At 35.8% G+C, this 19,980-nt stretch overlaps 1 non-coding gene across 1 annotated transcript; it reads right to left on the bottom strand.

The window, feature by feature from the left end:
* Nucleotides 1–6,337: 6,337 nt before the first annotated feature.
* On the bottom strand, nt 6,338–6,445 carry LOC112787123 (small nucleolar RNA R71). The gene has a single exon (XR_003194554.1). It is a non-coding gene; the product is annotated as a small nucleolar RNA R71 (small nucleolar RNA).
* Between the last annotated feature and the right edge of the window lie 13,535 nt (nt 6,446–19,980).

Below are 19,980 nucleotides of genomic sequence, written 5' to 3'. Positions count from 1 at the left end.
TATACCTATGAACTCCCTCCTTAATATAGCCCTCAACCATCATACTTACAAGCCCCCTACAATCAGACACTTCCATATGACCATAATCCTTATCCACTATACCAACCACCTTATGAGCCATATGAACCATACTTAGAACCACCCCACTTCCAACACAATTACTCCCAAGAACCACCTCACTATATACCATCTCCATATCCTTATCAAGATGAACCACCTTCCTAGCATGAACCCTCCCTCCCAAGCAATGAACCCTTATATCCACTCCAATCTCCAATGGATGACACCCTTAGTTTTCTTCTTCAAGGGCAAAGAGAGATGCAATGGATGACACTAGAGTTCAAAGCTACCTTGACTGAGGTAGTAGATAATTTAGCTTCACTGCGCTTTAATACTCAAAGTACCCCGATGGCCAAATGTAGAGAATCTAATGAGGAGCGTAGCATGAAGGAGAGATTAGAAACTCCGGTGGAATATGAGGAATGTGACTTTGTATTGGAACAATTGGAGAAAGCTGTAATTATTGAAGAGGAAGAAGTGGTCGAAGACTTGGGAGATGCTGAACCTCCATGGGAATCTAGAGTTGTAGAGTATTCCTCCAAGAAGCTTGAAATTAATGTTGAGGAGGGTAGTGCACAACCTCCAATGCATGTTCCCTATGAAGAATTGGATGGGATAGATCAAGAGACAGGTTTCCTTGGTGATGATGATCATGTATCAAGCCATCCTAGTAACAAATTTGCATCCACAAGTGAACTCCTTGAGTTAGAAGAGCCTTCTCCCGATGAAATTGAAGGCAACGTTGTGGTAGATTTCTCTCAACCTCATATTTATGATTAGAGTGACGGAGAAGAGTTGGATGAATTCGGTGAGGAAGATCTTGAAAGTAAATAATCTTTTCAAAAGGTGGAAGTCCTTCGGCAAGGTTGGACGGGAGTTGGATATGCTTTGTCAAGATTGTTGGAGACTTCTCTACCTAGGTTGCCGTCTACTTCTTCAATTGAGTGGGTAAAACTTATCTGTCTTAGCTTTATTGTCCCACTTGAGTATGGTAAGCTTGAAACAGATGGTCAACTTAGGAGGTTTTGTGGAATAAAGCGTAAGAGAAGGATGTTTAGTGGTTGGAGTTACAAATCAAGACTCATCAAGGTTGAGATTTCAAGAGCTAGATGCAAGGGTTGGACTAGTAATCAATTGGTTGGATTTAAGAGAAGAGTTTGGTCCTTCATTGAGAATTCGGATTGCTTGCCACCCGGTTGGAACAATGATGATCAACTTAAAGACGGGTGTAGAAACAAGATTTGGGATGCCGGCATACAAGAGGATCAACTTTGGGAGCTCAAAGCTTGTAAAGAACTTCATCAAGGCTTGGTGAATTCAATTGGAAATGTTGGAGCTTATTGGAAGTCCAAGCATTGGTGGAAGTTTCAAGATGAGTTCAAGCACAAGCCATCATAACAAGGAGCTCACCAAATGTCCAAGTTAAGGACTTTAACTAAAAATGCTAGGTGGGAGACTCCCCCACCATGGTAAATTCTTCATATTTTCTCTTTTATTTATATTGGTAATAAGTTGAATTTTTAATTTTAGTTAGGTTTATTTAGTTTATGTTGTAGTTTCACTTGTTTAATAATGTTTGGCATTAATTTGATAGCTTGTTGGTTCACAAAAAAAAATGTGTGTCTCACGCATGCGCATGGCCGACGCGCACGTGTCACATGCGACGCTGCAACCTTTGGTACAAAAACTAGAGAGTTGCGCTGGAACCATGCGGGTGGAGTGCCAGGCGCACAACACAACCCATGCATGCATGTCGCTGATGCGTACGCGTCATTTGCATTTTTTGCCTCCCACGCGTGAGCGTGGACGACGCCCACGCGTCGTATCTTCATGCTGCCATCCCTGGTACAAAAAACAGAGACTTACGCAGGAACTGTGCGAGTGTTGTGCGAGGAGCACAATTCACACCCACGCGTACGCGTGACTGACGCATATGCGTCACCTCCTCATTCTGCAAACCACGCATGCGCGTGGACAACGCTTACGCGTCGCGTCTTTTTTTCCTTTCTTCTTTTTTCTTCTCTCCTTTCTTATCCTTTCCTCTTTCCTTTCTTCTTTCTTTTCTTCTTCTTTTCTTACTTTATTCTTGTCTCACTTTTAAAAATTTCACTTCTCATTTTTTTTCCTTTTACTTATTACATTTGCATACTTGCATTCTGATGAGCGGATAATTTATACGCTTTTTGGCATTGTTTTTAGTATGTTTTTAGTAGGATCTAGTTACTTTTAGGGATGTTTTCATTAGTTTTTATGTTAAATTCACATTTCTGGACTTTACTATGAGTTTGTGTATTTTTCTGTGATTTCAGGTATTTTCTGGCTGAAATTGAGCGACTTGAGCAAAAACCAGATTCAGAGGTTGAAGAAGGACTGCTGATGCTGTTGGATTCTGACCTCCCTGCACTCAAAGTGGATTTTCTGGATTTACAGAACTCAAAATGGCGCGCTTCTAATTGCGTAGGAAAGTAGACATCCAGGGCTTTCCAGCAATGTATAATAGTCTATACTTTGGCCGCGTTTAGATGACGTAAAAGGGCGTTGAACGCCAGTTCTACGCTGCTGTCTGGAGTTAAACGCCAGAAACAAGTCACAAACCAGAGCTGAACGCCAAAAATACGTTATAACCTAGCGTTCAACTCCAGAAAGAGCCTCTGCACGTGTAACATTCAAGCTCAGCCCAAGCACACACCAAGTGGGCCCCGGAAGTGGATTTATGCATCAATTACTTACTTCTGTAAACCCTAGTAACTAGTTTAGTATAAATAGGACTTTTTACTATTGTATTAGACATCTTCGGATCATCTTGGGACGTCTAGTTCTTAGATCATGGGGGCTGGCCATTCGGCCATGCCTGGACCTTTCACTTATGTATTTTTAACGGTAGAGTTTCTACACTCCATAGATTAAGGTGTGGAGCTCTGCTGTTCCTCAAAGATTAATGCAAAGTACTACTGTTTTTCTATTCAATTCAACTTATTCCACTTCTAAGATATTCATTCGCACTTCAACCTGAATATGATGAACGTGACAATCATCATCATTCCCTATGAACGCATGCCTGACAACCACTTCCATTCTACCTTAGATTGAATGAGTATCTCTTGGATCTCTTAATCAGAATCTTCGTGGTATAAGCTAGATTGATGGCGGCATTCATGAGAGTCCGGAAAGTCTAAACCTTGTCTGTGGTATTCCGAGTAGGACTCTGGGATTGAATGACTGTGACGAACTTCAAACTCGCGATTGCTGGGCGTAGTGATAGACGCAAAAGGAGGGTGAATCCTATTCCAGTATGATCGAGAACCTCAGATGATTAGCCGTGCTGTGACAGAACATTTGGACCATTTTCACAAGAGGATGGGATGCAGCCATTGACAAGGGTGATGCCTCCAGACGATTAGCCATGCAGTGACAGCGTATCAGACCATTTTCCAGAGAGGATCAAAAGTAGCCATTGCCAATAGTGATGTCCTTTCATAAAGCCAGCCATGGAAAGGAGTAAGATTGGTTGGATGAAGACAGTAGGAAAGCAGAGGTTCAGAGGAACGAATGCATCTCTATACGCTTATCTGAAATTCTAACCAATGAATTACATAAGTATTTCTATCCTTATTTTCTATTTATTATTAATATTCGAAAACTCCATAACTATTTGATATCCGCCTGACTGAGATTTACAAGGTGACCAGAGCTTGCTTCAAGCCGACAATCTCCGTGGGATCGACCCTTACTCACGTAAGGTTTATTACTTGGACGACCCAGTGCACTTGCTGGTTAGTTGTATCGAAGTTGTGAATGAAAAACAATTTATTAAGACGTGCGTATAGAGTTTCTGGCGCCGTTGCCTGAGATCACAATTTCGTGCCCCAAGTTTTTGGCGCCGTTGCCGGGGATTGTTCGAGTTTGGACAACTGACGGTTCATCTTGTTGCTCAGATTAGGTAATTTTCTTTTTGTTTTCTTTTCAAAAAATTTTCAAAAATCTTTCAAAAATTTCTCCTTTGTTTTCGAAAAATTTTTAAAATAAATCTTTTCAAGAATTTTTTTTTTTTCAGAATTTTTAAGAATGAATTCTAGAGTTTCATGAAGCATGTTGAAGCATGGCTGGCTATAAAACCATGTCTAAATTCTTTTGGACAGAGGTTTTGGATTAAAATTGAATGAATTACTCCCATATTCATGCTAAAGCTTGACTAGCTATTAAGCCATGTCTAACCCTCAGATTGGAGCTTTAGATTAAGATTGTAAGATTCCTGGAATTCATATTAAAAATTTTGGAATCCTTATTTTTTTTTCAAATGATTTTCGAAAAATATAAAATAAAAATACAAAAAAATCATAAAATTATAAAAATAAAAAATATTTCATGTTTCTTGTTTGAGTCATGTGTCATGTTATAAGTTTGGTGTCAATTGCATGTTCATCTTGCATTTTTCGAAAAAAATCATGCATTCATGGTGTTCTTCATGATCTTCAAGTCGTTCTTGGTAAGTCTTCTTGTTTGATCTTCATGTTTTCTTGTTTTGTGTCTTTTCTTGTTTTTCATATGCATTCTTGCATCCATAGAGTCTAAACATGAAAGATTTCTAAGTTTGGTGTCTTGCATGTTTTCTTTGCATATAAAAATTTTCAAAAATAAGTTCTTGATGTTCATCTTGACATTCAAAGTGTTCTTGGTGTTCATCTTGACATTCATAGTGTTCTTGCATTCATCACATGTTTTGATCTAAAATTTCCATGCATTGAGCATTTTTAGTGTTTTTCTCTCTCATCATAAAAAATTCAAAAAAAAATCAAAAAAATATCTTTCCCTTTTTCTCTCTTAAAATTTCAAAAATTAGACTTGACTTTTTCAAAAATGTTTAAAATATAGTTGTTTTTATGAGTCAAATCAAATTTTCAATTTAAAAATCTTATCTTTTTCAAAATCTTTTTCAAAAATCAAATCTTTTTCATTTTTCTTAGTTATTTTCGAAAATTTTAAAAATATTTTTCAAAAATCTTTTTCTTATCTTTGTCTCCTAATTTTCGAAAATAACATCATCAATTAATGTTTTGATTCAAAAATTTCAAGTTTGTTACTTACTTATTAAGAAAGATTCAAACTTTGAGTTCTAGAATCATATCTTGTGATTTCTTGTGAATCAAGTCATTAATTGTGATTTTTAAAATCAAATCTTTTTCAAAACTAATTTCAATCATATCTTTTCAAAAATATCTCTTTATCTTATCTTTTTCAAAATTTGGTTTTAAAATATCCTTTCTAACTTCTTATCCTCTTATCTCTTCAAAATTGGTTTTCAAATTTGTTTCAACTAACTAACTAACTTTTTGTTTGTTTCTTATCCTTTTCAAAACTACCTAACTAACTCTCTCTCTCTCTCTAATTTTCGAAAATATCTTCCCTCTTTTTCAAAATTTTCTTTTTAATTAACTAATTATTTTAATTTTTTATTTTAATTTTCGAAAATTACTAACCTTTTTCAAAAACTATTTTCGAAAATCACTAACCCTTTTTCAAAAATAATTTTCGAAAATCCTTCTCCCTCATCTCCTTCTAATTATTTATTCATCTACTAACACTTCTCTTCATCTCACATCACTGCTCCTATCCTTACCCTTGTGTTTGGATTCTTCATTCTTCTTCACCCCTATTCCTTTTCTTTTTCTACTAACAATAAGGAACCTCTTTACTGTGACATAGAGGATTCCTCTTCTTTTCTTGTTCTCTTCTCTTTCTTATGAGCAGGAACAAGGAAAAAGGCATTCTTGTTGAAGCTGATCCAGAACCTGAAAGGACTCTGAAGAGGAAACTAAGAGAAGCTAAATTACAACAATCCAGAGACAACCTTATTGAAAATTTCAAACAAGTAAAGGAGATGGCAGCCGAACCCAACAACAATAATGCAAGGAGAATGCTTGGTGACTTTACTGCACCTAATTCCAATTTACATGGAAGAAGCATCTCCATTCCTGCCATTGGAGCAAACAACTTTGAGCTGAAACCTCAATTAGTTTCTCTGATGCAGCAGAATTGCAAGTTTCATGGACTTCCATCTGAAGATCCTTTTCAGTTCTTAACTGAATTCTTGCAGATATGTGATACTGTTAAGACTAATAGAGTAGATCCTGAAGTCTACAGGCTCATGCTTTTCCCTTTTGCTATAAGAGACAGAGCTAGAGTGTGGTTGGACTCTCAACCCAGAGATAGCCTGAACTCTTGGGACAAGCTGGTCACGACTTTCTTAGCCAAGTTCTTTCCTCCTCAAAAGCTGAGCAAGCTTAGAGTGGATGTTCAAACCTTCAGACAGAAAGAAGGTGAATCCCTCTATGAAGCTTGGGAAAGATACAAGCAACTGACCAAAAAGTGTCCTTCTGATATGCTTTCAGAATGGACCATCCTGGATATATTCTATGATGGTCTATCTGAATAGGCTAAAATGTCATTGGATACTTCTGCAGGTGGATCCATTCACCTAAAAAAATGTCTGCAGAAGCTCAAGAACTCATTGACATGGTTGCTAATAACCAGTTCATGTACACTTCTGAGAGGAATCTTGTGAGTAATGGGACGCCTATGAAGAAAGGAGTTCTTGAAATTGATACTCTGAATGCCATATTGGCTCAGAACAAAATATTGACTCAGCAAGTCAATATGATTTCTCAGAGTCTGAATGGAATGCAAGCTGCATCCAACAGTACTCAAGAGGCATCTTCTGAAGAAGAAGCTTATGATCCTGAAAACCCTGCAATAGCAGAGGTAAATTATATGGGTGAACCTTATGGAAACACCTATAACCCATCATGGAGAAAATCATCCAAATTTCTCATGGAAGGATCAAAAGGCTCAACAAGGCTTTAATAATGGTGAAAGAAATAGGTTTAACAATAGTAAACCTTTTCCATCATCCACTCAGCAACAGACAGAGAACTCTGAACAAAATACCTCTAATTTAGCAAACTTAGTCTCTGATATATCTAAGGCCACTGTGAGTTTCATGAATGAAACAAGGTCATCCATTAGAAATTTGGAGGCACAAGTGGGCCAGCTGAGTAAAAGGATCACTGAAATCCCTCCTAGTACTCTCCCAAGCAATACAGAAGAAAATCCAAAAGGAGAGTGCAAGGCCATTGAATTAATCACCATGGCCGAACCTATGAAGAAAGGAGAGGACGTGAATCCCAAGGAAGAAGACCTCCTGGGACGTCCAGTGATCAATAAGGAGCTTCCCTTTGAGGAACCAAAGGAATCTGAGACTCATCTAGAGACCATAGAGATTCCATTAAACCTCCTTATGCCATTCATGAGCTCTGATGAGTATTCATCTTCTGAAGAGAATGAGGATGTTACTGAAGAGCAAGCTGCCAAGTTTCTTGGTGTAATCATGAAGCTGAATGCCAAATTATTTGGTATTGAGACTTGGGAAGATGAACCTCCCTTGTTCACCAATGAACTAAGTGATCTGGATCAACTGAGATTGCCTCAGAAGAAACAGGATCCTGGAAAGTTCTTAATACCTTGTACCATAGGCACCATGACCTTTGAGAAGGCTTTGTGTGACCTTGGTTCAGGGATAAACCTCATGCCCCTCTCTGTAATAGAGAAACTAGGAATCTATGGGGTGGAAGCTACTAAAATCTCATTAGAGATGGCAGATAATTCAAGAAAATAGGCTTATGGACAAGTAGAGGACGTGTTAGTAAAGGTTGAAGGCCTTTACATCCCTGCTGATTTCATAGTCCTAGATACTGGGAAGGATGAGGATGAATTCATCATCCTTGGAAGACCCTTCCTAGCCACAGCAAGAGCTGTGTTTGATGTGGACAGAGGAGAATTGATCCTTCAATTAAATAAGGACAACCTTGTGTTTAAAACTCAAGGATCTCTCTCCGTACCCATGGAGAGGAAGCACAGTAAGCTTCTCTCATTGCAGAGTCAACCAGAGTCCCCACAGTCAAACTCTAAGTTTGGTGTTGGGAGGCCACAACCAAACTCTAAGTTTGGTGTTGAACTCCCATATCCAAACTCTAAGTTTGGTGTTGGAGAGTCTCAACAATGCTCTGAACATCTGTGAGGCTCCATGAGAGCCCACTGTCAAGCTATTGACATTAAAGAAGCGCTTGTTGGGAAGCAACCCAATTTTTATCTAATTTCTATTTTATTGTTTTTCATGTTTTATTAGGTTCATGATCATGTGGAGTCACAAAATAAATATAAAAATTAAAAACCCGAATCAAAAACAGCAGAAGAAAAATCACACCTTGGAGGAAGACCTTACTGGCGTTTGAACGCCAGTAAGATGCATCTGGCTGGCGTTCAACACCAGAATAGAGCATGGTTCTGGCGCTGAACGCCCAAAATGGGCAGCATCTAGGCGCTTGAACGCCAGAATTGCACCCTGGAGAAGAGCTGGCGCTGAACGCCCAGAACAAGCATGGTTCTGGCGTTCAACGCCAGAAATGGGCAACAAATGGGCGTTCAACGCCCAAAACAAGCACCAATCTGGCGCTGAACGCCCAGAGTTGTGTGCAAGGGCATTTTGCATGCCTAATTTGTTGCAATGTTGTAATTCCTTGAACACCTCAGGATCTGTAGACCCCACAGGATCACCTCAGGATCTGTGGACCCCACAGGATCCCCACCTACCTCCACTCACTTCTTCTCACCCCTCTTTCACACAATCCTATAAACACTCTTTCCCAAAACTCTTCACCAATCACCTCAATCTCTCTTCCCTATAACCACTTCACCACTCACATCCATCCACTCTTCCCCATAAACCTACCTCATAAAGTCCACCTACCTTCAAAATTCAAAATCAATTTCCCACCCAACCCACCCTAAATGGCCGAACCTAACCCCCCCTCCCTTCCCTATATAAAGCCCTCTTTTCTTCCTCATTTTCACACAACACAACCCTCTATTCTCTTCTTGGCCGAATACACCTCTCCCCCTCTTCTCCACATTTCTTCTTCTTCTTCATCCATTCTTTCTTTTCTTGCTCGAGGGCGAGCAAAATTCTAAGTTTGGTGTGGTAAAAGAATAAGCTTTTTGTTTTTCCATTACCATTGATGGCACCTAAGACCGAAGAATCCTCTAGAAAAGGGAAAGGGAAGATAAAAGCTTCTACCTCCGAGTCATGAGAGATGGAAAGATTCATCTCCAAAGCTCATCAAGACCACTTCTATGATGTTGTGGCCAAGAAGAAAGTGATCCCTGAGGTCCCTTTCAAACTCAAGAAGAATGAGTATCCGGAGATTCGACATGAAATCCAAAGAAGAGGTTGGAAAGTTCTAACAAAACCCATCCAACAAATCGGAATCCTAATGGTTCAAGAGTTCTATGCCAATGCATGAATCACTAGGAACCATGATCAAAGTAAGAACCCGGACCCAAAGAATTATCTCACCATGGTTCGGGGGAAATACTTAGATTTTAGTCCGAAAAATGTGAGGTTGGCGTTTAACTTGCCTATGATGCAAGGAGATGCACGCCCCTACACTAGAAGGGTCAACTTTAGTCAAAGGTTGGACCAAGTCCTCATGGACATATGTGAAGAAGGAGCTTAATGGAAGATTGACTCCAAAGGCAAGCCGGTTCAACTAAGAAGACTGGACCTCAAGCCTGTAGCTAGAGGATGGTTAGAGTTCATACAACGCTCCATCATCCCCACTAGCAACCGATCTGAAGTTACTGTGGATCGGGCCATCATGATTCATAGCATCATGATTGGAGAGGAAGTAGAAGTTCATGAAGTCATCTCCCTTGAACTCTACAAAATAGCCGAAAAGTCCTCCCCCATGGCAAGGCTAGCTTTTCCTCATCTTATTTGCCATCTATGTTACTCAGCTGGAGCTTTCATAGAAGGAGACATTCCCATTGAGGAAGAGAAGCCCATCACTAAGAAAAGGATGGAGCAAGCAAGAGAGCCCATTCATGGATCTCAAGAGACGCATGAAGCTCATCACCATGAGATCCCGGAGATGCCTCAAATGCATTTTTCTCCACAAAACTATTGGGAGTAAATCAACACCTCCCTAGGAGAATTAAGTTCCAACATGGGACAATTAAGGGTGGAACATCAAGAGCACTCCATCATCCTTCATGAAATTAGAGAAGATCAAAAAGCAATGAGGGAGGAGCAACAAAGACAAAGAAGAGACATAGAAGAGCTCAAGGACATCATTGGTTCCTCAAGAAGCAAACGCCACCATCACTAAGGTGGACTCACTCCTTGTTCTTACATTCTCTGTTTTTCATTTTCTATATTAAGTGCTTATCTATGTTTGTGTCTTATTACATGATCATTAGTAGTTAGTAACTATGTCTTAAAGTTATGAATGTCCTATGAATCCATCACCTCTCTTAAATGAAAACTGTTTTAATTCAAAAGAACAAGAAGTACATGAGTTTCGAATTTATCCTTGAACTTAGTTTAATTATATTGATGTGGTGACAATGCTTCTTGTTTTCTGAATGAATGCTTGAACAGTGCATATGTCTTTTGAAGTTGTTGTTTAAGAATGTTAAATATGTTGGCTCTTGAAAGAATGATGATAAGGAGATATGTTATTTGATAATCTGAAAAATCATAAAAATGACTCTTGAAGCAAGAAAAAGCAGCAAAGAACAAAGCTTGCAGAAAAAAAAAGGCGAAAAAAATAGAAAGAAAAAGAAAAAGCAAGCAGAAAAAGCCAAAAGCTCTTAAAACCAAGAGGCAAGAGCAAAAAGCCAATAACCCTTAAAACCAAAAGGCAAGGGCAAATAAAAAGGATCCCAAGGCTTTGAGCATCAGTGGATAGGAGGGCCTAAAGGAATAAAATCCTGGTCTAAGCGGCTAAACCAAGCTGTCCCTAACCATGTGCTTGTGGCGTGAAGGTGTCAAGTGAAAACTTGAGACTGAGCGGTTAAAGTCAAGGTCCAAAGCAAAAGAAGAGTGTGCTTAACAACCCTGGACACCTCTAATTGGGGACTTTAGCAAAGCTGAGTCACAATCTGAAAAGGTTCACCCAATTATGTGTCTGTGGCATTTATGTATCCAGTGGTAATACTGGAAAACAAAGTGCTTAGGGCCACGGCCAAGACTCATAAAATAGCTGTGTTCAAGAATCATCATACTGAACTAGGAGAATCAATAACACTATCTGAACTCTGAGTTCCTATAGATGCCAATCATTCTGAACCTCAATGGATAAAGTGAGATGCCAAAACTATTCAAGAGGCAAAAAGCTACAAGTCCCGCTCATCTGATTGGAGCTATGTTTCATTGATAGTTTGGAATTTATAGTATATTCTCTTCTTTTTATCCCATTTGATTTTCAGTTGCTTGGGGACAAGCAACAATTTAAGTTTGGTGTTTTGATGAGCAGATAATTTATATGCTTTTTGGCATTGTTTTTAGTATATTTTTAATAGGATCTAGTTACTTTTAGGGATGTTTTCATTAGTTTTTATGTTAAATTCACATTTCTGGACTTTACTATGAGTTTGTGTGTTTTTCTGTGATTTCAGGTATTTTCTGGCTGAAATTGAGGGACTTGAGCAAAAATCAGATTCAGAGGTTGAAGAAGGACTGCTGATGCTGTTGGATTCTGACCTCCCTGCACTCAAAGTGGATTTTGTGGAGCTACAAAACTCAAAATGGCGCGCTTCCAATTGCGTTGGAAATTAGACATCCAGGGCTTTCCAGAAATATATAATAGTCCATACTTTGGCCGAGTTTAGATGATGTAAAAGGGCGTTGAATGCCAGTTCTACGCTGCTATCTGGAGTTAAACGCCAGAAACAAGTCACAAACCAGAGTTGAACGCCAGAAATACGTTATAACCTGGCGTTCAACTCCAGAAAGAGCCTCTGCACGTGTAACATTCAAGCTCAGCCCAAGCACACACCAAGTGGGCCCCGGAAGTGGATTTATGCATCAATTACTTACTTCTGTAAACCCTAGTAACTAGTTTAGTATAAATAGGACTTTTTACTATTGTATTAGACATCTTCGGATCATCTTGGGACGTCTAGTTCTTAGATCATGGGGGCTGGCCATTCGGCCATGCCTGGACCTTTCACTTATGTATTTTTAACGGTAGAGTTTCTACACTCCATAGATTAAGGTGTGGAGCTCTGTTGTTCCTCAAAGATTAATGCAAAGTACTACTGTTTTTCTATTCAATTCAACTTATTCCACTTCTAAGATATTCATTCGCACTTCAACCTGAATATGATGAACGTGACAATCATCATCATTCCCTATGAACGCGTGCCTGACAACCACTTCCGTTCTACCTTAGATTGAATGAGTATCTCTTGGATCTCTTAATCAGAATCTTTGTGGTATAAGCTAGATTGATGGCGGCATTCATGAGAGTCCAGAAAGTCTAAACCTTGTCTGTGGTATTCCGAGTAGGACTCTGGGATTGAATGACTGTGACGAACTTCAAACTCGCGATTGCTGGGCGTAGTGACAGACGCAAAAGGAGGATGAATCCTATTCCAGTATGATCGAGAACCTCAGATGATTAGCCGTGCTGTGACAGAGCATTTGGACCATTTTCACAAGAGGATGGGATGCAGCCATTGACAAGGGTGATGCCTCCAGACGATTAGCCATGCAGTGACAGCGCATCGGACCATTTTCCAGAGAGGATCAAAAGTAGCCATTGCCAATGGTGATGTCCTTACATAAAGTCAGCCATGGAAAGGAGTAAGATTGGTTGGATGAAGACAGCAGGAAAGCAGAGGTTCAGAGGAACGAATGCATCTCTATACGCTTATCTGAAATTCTAACCAATGAATTACATAAGTATTTCTATCCTTATTTTCTATTTATTATTAATATTTGAAAACTCCATAACTATTTGATATCCGTCTGACTGAGATTTACAAGGTGACCATAGCTTGCTTCAAGCCGACAATCTCCGTGGGATCGACCCTTACTCACGTAAGGTTTATTACTTGGACGACCCAGTGCACTTGCTGGTTAGTTGTATCGAAGTTGTGAATGAAAAACGATTTATTAAGACGTGCGTACAGAGTTTCTGGCGCCGTTGCCTGAGATCACAATTTCGTGCACCACATTCATTGCATTTTAACTTTGTTGTTTATTCCCCTTTTCTTTTTTATATTTGTTGTTTTAACATTGGTGTTAAATTTTCTTACTCATCTGTCGAATATTTTTTCCATTGTTTTGGTGCTTAGTGACTTGTTTTATATTGTTGGGTGATATTATTTATAAGTCAATGCTAATCTTTTATGACACTTGTATTCCTTTCGCATTGATATGAACTTATATTGTCTTTAATGTCCCACTCTCTCTCCCTCATTGTTGCAATTCTTGCATTATTGATATGCCCTTCGCCTATATTATTTTTTCACTTGCATGTTGTAGCTACCATGTAGTTGAGAACCTCATTATTATTTGGCATTAGCCCACCCATATTTTATTTGTTTGCATATATTTGTTTGTGGGTTATTCTTCTTCCTTTTTCTCTTCTTTCAGGATGGCCACCAAGAAGGGAAATGGAAAAATTCTAAATAGGGTGACAAACAAGTTCCGCCGCACAATCTTTGAAGAAAGCGCAACAGTTGTAGCAACCCATCCACTTGCACATCTTTGCATGCACCAAGGACGGTGCGATCTTTAAGCGTGGGGAGGTCAATACCGACTTCCGTGGGTAACAATTCCTTTTCCCAACACTAATGTTTAATTTTCTTTGTTAGATTAGTTGCTGCATTGCATGATAGATTCCATGTGTAGTTAGTTGCTTGCATTTAAGTACTACTTGGTTGAAGTAATAATTTCCTTTCCAAGAAATTATTTTAGTATATTTCACTAATTTGAATTAAAATTTTTGTGTTGAACTTGCTTGAAGAACTTTATTTTAGAACATGGTTTAGAGCTCAAACACACAAAACCAGTGAGATTATGAACCTATTTGATTGGTTGCATCTTATCAACCAATGTTTTATTATGGTATGTGTTATTCTCTCTAAAATTGTGATCTTTTTCTTGCTTGATTCTATATTTCCATTGTTTGATGTATGCATGCACTTACGTGATTGAGGCCTTTGTTTCACTATAGCTCTCATACCCATATGGCCTTATCCTTTCATTATCCTTTGCAAACCAATGTTGAGCCTATTTTACCCTATTTGTTCTTTATTTTAGCACATCATTAACTCTAAGCAAAAAATAATTAATGACCTTAATTTGAATCCTTGGTTAGCTTAGACTAGTAAGAGTGCTCATGATTTAAGTGTGGAAAAATTGGGTTTGGAAACATTTAGTTTGGGAATTGGGTGTTGTATATTCTTGTAAAAATGTGAAAAAGATAGTTGAGCACATATTATTACATTCAATACCTTAATCATGTGCATTGAGAAAAATAAAAAAAAAAGAAAAAAGAAAAAAATAATAAATAAATAAATAAAAAGAAGAAAAAATAAAAAAGAAAAGAGAGAAAAAGAAAACAATAAAAAGGGGACAAAATACCCTGAAGTAAGTGGTGATAGCAATGCATATGAGTTGTATTCAAATTTAAGATGCATGAATATGTGGAAAACATAGTTAATGGGTGGTTAGATTTTATATTCTGATTACATGGATTGTCTTAAGTTAGGTGGGAAGTTTAGGTTAATCAAGGATTCCGATTTTAGTCCACATGACCAAATACAATCCTACCTTTACCCTAACCCCATTACAACCCTTAAAAAGACCTCTTGATATGTGTATTTGTGCATTAAATTTGGTTGATTGGTAGAAGAAGAGCAAGCCTTAGAAAGTAAGATTAGTAGAAAACCGAGAGAATCGACCCTCAAACACTAGAGTGATTAGAATGTATACACTTTCGGTGAAGGTTTGATGCTCGATTCCTTATTCCTGGATTTCACGAGCTTTCTTCTGCAAGTCTATTTGTACTTCATTCGAGATTTGAATTAGTGGAATTCAGTTCATATTTGTTCTTGGGGATTCATCTACTTTTAACCAAGTAGGTAACAGCATTTTGCATTTAGTTGCATTCACATAAATAGGTTGCATTTCATAAATTCTACCATTCCTCTTCACCTCCTTTATAGCTTCTTTTGAGCTTAGAGTGGCCAACTGGCGAAAAAATGCTAAAAAATGGCGAACTGCTGGAAGACTGCTGAAAAGTAATAAAGTGCGAAGAGATGACAAACTATCGAAAGGTGATGAAAAACATATGGTTTCTCCATAAGAATAAGTAAGTAGTGGATGAGCTAATTGGTAAGGTAAGAAAAGCATCAAAGCATTGAAAAAAGAGAAAGGAAAAAAAGGGCACGAAAGAAAAGTATGAAAGTATGGTGATTTCACCAGAAGAAAATCAACTTAGCCTCTTCAAGGAGGATACCATGGCTCTGATACCTGATAAACTACTATTTTATGGTTTATTTTGTATTGAATTGAGTGGATTTTATCACTTATTCTCACACTTATCCATAGAAATTGCATGTTTTTAAGTTTCCTTCCTAATTTCGTGGTATGATTGAAAACATGCTTCTTTGGCCTTAAAATGCTAATTTTTAATCCTCTTTTATTACCATCGATGTCGTGATATGTGCGTTAAGTGATTTCAGATTTTCTAGGGCAGGAATGGCTTAGTGGATGGAAAGGAAGCATGCAAAAGTGGAAGGAACACAAGAAATTGAAGTTTTGAGAAGCTGGCCTTGACGCATACGCATGGATGACGCGTATGCGTGACCAGGAATTCGTTCAGCGATGCGTACACGTGGCTGACGTGTACGCGTGACGAGCATCACGAGCTACAATTAACAGAAAATGCTGGGGGCAATTTCTGGGCTGCTTTTGACCCAGTTTCAGGCCCGAAAATACAGATTAGAGGCTGGCAGTAGAGCAGAATAAAAAAAATTATTCAATCACTTTTCATTCATTCACACTTTAGGTTTTAGATGTAGATTTTTAGAGAGAAAGACTCTCTCCTCTCTCTAGGTTTTAGGGTTTTTAGTCTTATTTCTTCTTAGATTCAGATTTTTTCCTTACTTTAATTTAGTTTTCCTTTAGTCTTATTTGTTCTAGCATCTTACTTCTTTTAGTTTATTTGTTATTGCTTCCGTTTGTTTACTTCATTGTTGATGCACTCTTGCTCCCTTTGATTTAGATTAATGCAATTTATATTTTTATGTTATTGTTCTTTCTTTAATTATTGGTTATTGTTGTCTTGCAATTGGATATCTTAGATTTTATTATCTCTTATTAATTCTCTATACTTTTATTTTGTGCCTTCCAAGTGTTTGATAAAATGCTTGGGTGGATTTTAAATTAGATTTTTATGTTCTTGACTTGGATTAATTAATTAGAGACTCTTGAATTGTCAAAGTTTCTTGTAGAATGGTAATTGAAGATTGCCGGTTAGCTTGAACTTCACCAAATCTAGTCTCTCACTATGAGTTGACTAGGACTTGTGAACTTAAGTCGATTGTATGCACTTGACCTTCCTCCATTAGTTAGAGGTTAACTAAGTGAACGCAATTCACATTTACCATCACAATTGACAATGATAATGAGGATAGGACTTCAAATTCTCAATCCTTGCTAGGAGCTTTCTTAGTTATTAGTTTATTTTTCTCACAATCTATATTTTCTTGTTCCTTATTTCAAAAACCCCAAAAATATACTTTTTCATAACCAATAATAAACTACACTTCCCTGCAATTCCTTGAGAGACGACCCGAGGTTTAAATACTTTGGTTAATTTTATTGGCTTTGTATTTGTGACAAACAATCTAAACATTGATTAAGGTTTAATTGTCGGTTTAGAACTATACTTGCAACGCGATATTTTTGTGAAAATCTTTACCGACATTTTTCCTCCGTTAATACCATGTTAGAAAGGGGAGAGGGAGCAATAGAGAAAAGGTTTGTGAGTATTCAAGTTGTGTAGAATGATACAATATAGAAGGGTATTTATAGGTGATGAGAGAATCAAAATAATAAAGACGTAATATCCTATAATAAATATTCAAATATGTTGGATAATGCTAATTGATTTAATTGATCCTAATTATACTCTAACAATTATAATCAATTAATTGATATACATAATATTAAATTGTGTGATACTTAGATATCTAATCAAATCAATTATTTGATATAATTAATCCATTGTAATGAATTGTATTTAATGAGGTAAAAGAAATAAATCAGGAAATACACTCAGAAGCATGCCACGTTAGTTTTATTATTAAGTACAAAAATTCAATTTTTATATAATAGAATATATTATTAATCATGATGTAACTTTTTTTTTGCAAATTATAAAAATTATTAAAAAAATTAATTTTATAATTTTTTATTTTTTTCAAATTATACATTTATTAATCAAATTCAATCGTAAAATAAAAAATCTCAAAAATAAAGAATAAATTAAAAAAATCAAGAGGCACAAAAAATTTAAAATTTTCAAAATTTTCTCTCTTGCTTTCTTAAATTTTTTGAAAAAAATAATAAAATATAAAATAGAACTTCTCTAATCATTTTTATAATTTGTAAAAAAGTTACATCATAGTTAGTTGATTAGGTTAACAAAATTTATGTTAGATTAAGAAAAGTTATACCATCATTAAAAATCATTAGAGAAGTTTTATTTTATATTTTATTATTTTTTTAAGAAATTTAAAAAAAAAAGCAAAAGAGAAAATTTTGAAAATTTTAAATTTTGTGTGCCTCTTGAATTTTTTTATTTATTCTTTGTCTTTTGAGATTTTTTATATTTTGTGATTGAAATTGATTAATAAATATATAATTTAAAAAAAATAAAAAATTACAAAATTAAACTTTTTTAATAATTTTTATAATTTGCAAAAAAAAGTTACATCATAATGAATTAATTAAATTAACAAAATTTAGGTTAGATTAAAAGTTAAAATTAACTATGATAAGTCAATTCATTTCATTTCATTTAATAATAAAAAGACATGTCACAAAAGATAACTTATCCTCTAATTTAGAGAGGGTTTGGTAGAATTCACCTATATTATTATTTATTAAAACACAAAACTAACTTACATATTTTATATAATTAAAAAAGGCACTAAAAATATTTTAAAAAATTAGTTTGTACTTTAATATTAACAAAATATCAAGATATTATGAGTATATAACTAAATAGGTCCTTAAAAATTTGTATCGAACATTTTCGTTTCAAAAAAAAAAATTTATTACATTGAAATCTTCCAAAAATAAGACATATAGGTCCTTGTGTCACACTTTTGAGGACCTATTTGTTTATAAGGTAGGGGCTTATATATCTTACTTTTGTAAAGTTCAGGGACCTCAATATAATAAAAAATTTTTAGATACAAAAATGTTCGATGCAAAATTTTTCAGGATCCTTTTTGGGTATATTATAACAAAAAATGTTAGATGAACAAATTATTTTTGTAATCAAGTTTAACTAAGTTTTTTTTCTTCTTCTAGTGTGTCTCTTTCTTCTTTTTCAACTAGTTTTTATTGTGTCAATAAGCTATTAGACTAATTTAATTGAACATGATTATCAAAATAATTTAGTCATATAACAACACTGTATTATAATTTAACTAAAAAAAATTCTTGATACTTTATAATATCACGTATCCTTATGTCACACAAAAAATTAAAATTTGTTTATTAATATGTCTCATATTGTGTTGTGTTGTATTTCGTAAGTGTATCATGTTTTGTGTACGTTTTAATTTTTATAACTTTTTTCTGGGAATGAAAAGCAAGTGATTTCATTCATCAGGATATAAAGTATCAGCATTGCTAGATTTTGAATATAGGGAAGGACATTTTCCATCTACACTAAGTTCAAATTAGTAAGAATCAATTGTGTAAGTTCGTAAATTATTCTATTATTTTTATTTCTCTTTACATGGCTAAAAGTGATAAATCTAAAATGTCCTAATAAAGTGAAGACATGTAATGAATGATCCACAATAAGTATTTAAAGATATTATAGGAAATATTGTTTCAATTCCTGAAAAATAGAACTATCAATTACTGAATATTTTTTGGTTTTTATTTTTATCTTAGACTAGCTCTGAGTATTATAAATAGGCATTAGTCTATCATGTAGAGTACACATATACACTTGAAATTGACAAAAAAACAAAAAAACATATACACTTGAGATTAATAATAGTTCAGTTTTATATCTTTTATTTTTTTACTGTCAAATTTTTTTAAATTATGGCACAAAAAATTAGACCATACATTCCCTAAAACTGTTAAATTTGTTTTTACCCAATGTAATTTTTTTTCTACCACTAGATATTAGTCTGTACCTATGCTATGTGACAATTGTACTAATGCAAATATGCATAAACTACCATTTTTAGATTCTATTACTCAATACAATCAAACTTTACAATTGATATATTCAGATGTTTGGGGTCGAAGTCCTATGATTTCACACCTTGGTTATAGATATTATGTGATTTTCATTGATGCATATTCTAGATATACATGCTTATTCTTACTAGTTAACAAATCACAAGTTTACAATGCCTTTCTTTAATACAAAGCTTACATTGAAAATTTGACTGACCATACTATTAAATGCTTACAAAATGATAATAGTAAGGAATATGTCTCCAATGTTTTTACCTTTTTTACAGCAAAATGGCATTGAACATAGGTTTGCATGCCCCTATATTCATGAACAGAATGCCAAGGCAGAGCGCAAGCATCATCATCTTACTGAAATGACTTTAGCTATGCTCTCTACTGCAAGAATGTCCCTCACCTTTTGGGATGAGACCGTTTTTTCTGCTACATATATAATTAACAGGTTGTCAACAACAGTTATGGATAACAAGTCTCCTTATGAATTTTTACTTTGTCACAAACTAGATTATAATTTCTTAAAGGTTTTTGGATGCTCTTGTTACCCTCATTTGAGGCCCTAT

The sequence above is a fragment of the Arachis hypogaea genome, chromosome 20 (genome assembly GCF_003086295.3).
Source record: "Arachis hypogaea cultivar Tifrunner chromosome 20, arahy.Tifrunner.gnm2.J5K5, whole genome shotgun sequence".
Taxonomy (NCBI): domain Eukaryota; kingdom Viridiplantae; phylum Streptophyta; class Magnoliopsida; order Fabales; family Fabaceae; genus Arachis; species Arachis hypogaea.
This window is presented reverse-complemented; position numbering and strand designations above follow the sequence as displayed.